The following is a 3,063-nucleotide window of genomic DNA, read 5'->3' on the forward strand; positions in this document are numbered from 1 at the left end:
TTCTATTGCTGAGAAGTATTCCTTGTATGAATAAGCAGCTGATTTATCTATTTGCCTTTTCATAGGCAGTGAGCTATTTTCATTTTGAAAAAAAAAACAATGAGGAACATGTTCATACAAATATTTGGGTGAACATATTTTTAATTTTTCTTGGATAAATACTAAAAGAAGTACTACTAAGTCATATTAATTGAACGTAACTGCATGTTTGATGCTTTGTGAATCTGTCAAAGTATTTTTCAAAGTGGTTGTACCCTTTCATATTTCCACTAGCAATGTTTGAAAGTTCCAATTGCTCTGCATACTCACCCATACTTGGTATTGTTAGTTGTTGTTTTTTTTAATTATAGCTATTCTTAGGAGCCATTTAATGGTTTTTCTTGCAATTCTAATTTGCATCTCCCTAATAATTAATGGTACTGAGCATCTTTTCATTTACTTGCCATTATCCACAGATCCATTTTGGTGAAGTATTTATTGAAATCTTTTACCCTTATTTAATTGAGCTATCTCTTTTTTTGTTTTGTTTTGTTTGTTAAAGAGTTATTTATATGTCCTGGATTCAAATCCTTTGTTGGTTATATCTTATAGTCTGAAAAAGCTGACCTTTTCATTTTCTTGGCACTATCTTTTCAAGAATAAAATTTTTAATATTTGATGAAGTCTAATTCAACAATTTTCCCTTTCATAATATGTAATTTGGGATTCTATTTAAGAAATCTTTGCCTAATTTGAGATCCTGTTTTCTTCAAGAAGTTTTATGGTTTGATGTTTACATTTAGCTCTATGATCCAGTTTAAGTTCATTTTTGCATATGATGTTAGAGCTAAGAACTTTTTTTTTTGGCATAGGGATATTCAATTGTCCCTGCAAAATTTGTTGAAAATACAATCCTTTCTACATTGAATTAATTTTTTTTCACAACATCTTGAAAATAAATTGGCCATATGACTTTGAGTGTATTTCTGGAATTCTTTTTCTGTTCCATTTACTTACATGTCTACCCTTATGTCAATACTACAGGATTTGATTACTGTAGCTTTAGAATGAGTCCTGAAGTCAGGTAGTAAGGCCTACAATTTTGATTCTCTTTTTCAAAATGCTTTTAGCTCTTTTAGGCCCTGTGCTTTAGGAAACTTCTTTGATCTTTAATATTAGCCACTTTTTAAAAATTTGTTTCACAGAGGAAGGGAGAGGGAGAGAGAGAGAGAAACATCAATGATGAGAGAGAATTGCTGATCAGCTGACTCCTGCACACCCCCTACTGGGGATGGAGCCTGCTACCTAGGCACATGCCCTTGACTAAAATCAAACCTGTGACCCATCAGTTCGCAGACCAATGTTCTATCCACTGAGCCAATCTGGCTAGGGCCATTTTAGCCACTTTTAAGATCATGTCACTTTCCAAGGTTCCTACTGAGCTCCAGCCATATGGCTATGTTAGGGCCTAGGCCAGTGATGGCGAACCTTTTGAGCTCGGCTTGCCAGCATTTTGAAAAAGCCTAACTTAACTCTGGTGCACTGTTACATATAGAAATTTTTTGATCTTTGCAACCATAGTAAAACAAATATTTATATTTTTGATATTTATTTTATATATTTAAATGCCATTTAACAAAGAAAAATCAACCAAAAAAATGAGTTTGCGTGTCACCTCTGACACGCGTGTCATAGGTTCGCCATCACTGGGTTAGGATGTGGCCCCTTTTCGTCCACACAGTGTTCAGGTGACACCCCCCAGCTGGATTAGGACGGGCCGTCTGTACGCAGTCGGTAGAGTGGATGGCTGTGGAGAGCAGGCCTCACCTGGGGGAAAACAGACAACTTCTCTGACACTGATCATGTCATGTAGAAACCGAAGTCACTTCTGTGTACACTCACACAGTGTCACAGCTTCTTCACGCGAGGCCGACAGCGTCTCAGCCCCGGGGCCCCTGCGGACGCTGTGGGGGCCAGGCCGGTGAGACTCCTTTCCTCCCGCCCTCGGGCTGCTCCCAGGGCCTCGCACACTCGTTTGCTCTGTCTTGCCCAGGATTTATAGTTGTTTTAAATTGTTTTCTGTCGGCCTGTCTATTATTTTTCTTTTTCACGTTCCCCCTCCCCTTCAGTAGCCATCAGCTCCACATCCATGAGCCTGCTTCTGTTTTGTTGCTTCATCATTGTCTTGTTTTGTTTTTTAGATTCAACGTATCAGGGAAATCATATGGCACTTGGCTAGGTCCATCCGTGTTATTGAAAATGGTAAGATTCCATTCTTTTTTGTTGCCGTGTAATATCCCATTGTACATAAGTACCACTTCTTTATCCACTCACTATCGATGGACACCTAGGTTGCTTCCATATCTTGGCTGTTGCAGATAATGCTGCAATGAACATAGGGGTGCACATACCTTTTCTTCGGATACATACCCAGCAGTGGAATGACTTAGTCTATGGCACCTCCGTACTGCTTTCCACTGGGGCTGCGCCGCATGCACTCCCACCAGCAGAGCCCGAGGGCTCCCTTTTCTCCACATCCTCGCCCGCACTTGCTGTTTGTTGGTTTATTGACGGCGGCGGTTCTGACAGGTGTGAGGTGCACCTCGCTGTGGTTCTCGTTGGCAGCTCTCTGGCGAATAGTGCCCTTGAGCATCTTCTCATGTGTCTCTTGGCATCTGTGTGTCCTTGTCGGTGAGCGTCTCTTCACATGCTCAGCCCGTCTTTCTTTATGAAATGCCGATAAAGGATGACGAGTCACTTTCCTAAAGCTTGCTGGCCCTCGGTGGTCAGCATCAAAGACATTAAATTCAAATAAGAGTTTACTGAGCAGGGGGAGGAGGGTGGATGGAGGTGGAAGAGGGTGTAGGGGGGATAAATGGTGATTTAAAAGGTAAAATAAGGAAAAAGTGTGTAGTTTACCTTTTGTTTTAAAGAAGAATTTGCTGAGCAGGAATCCTGCGAGCCAGGGGCCTGGGTGTGGGACCTCAGGGCTGGGTGAGGTAAGCCCTGACCTGCACACAATCAGGAGCCGATGACCAGCGTCCTATCAAATACCACAGCGCCTCTCGGAGTGCAGACTGCAGA

General features: G+C 41.4%; 1 protein-coding gene across 1 annotated transcript in view; it reads left to right on the top strand.

Moving 5' to 3' along the window:
* Positions 1-104: 104 nt before the first annotated feature.
* Positions 105-3,063, top strand: part of LOC102241846 (nuclear body protein SP140-like protein) — a 22,453-nt gene continuing 19,494 nt past the window's right edge. The window contains exon 1 of the mRNA XM_005866596.2: positions 105-128. The gene's annotated coding sequence lies outside the window, so the exon portion shown is untranslated. The remainder of the gene's footprint in view (positions 129-3,063) is intronic.

Source organism: Myotis brandtii, unplaced genomic scaffold (assembly GCF_000412655.1).
Source record: "Myotis brandtii unplaced genomic scaffold, ASM41265v1 scaffold2340, whole genome shotgun sequence".
Classification (NCBI taxonomy): domain Eukaryota; kingdom Metazoa; phylum Chordata; class Mammalia; order Chiroptera; family Vespertilionidae; genus Myotis; species Myotis brandtii.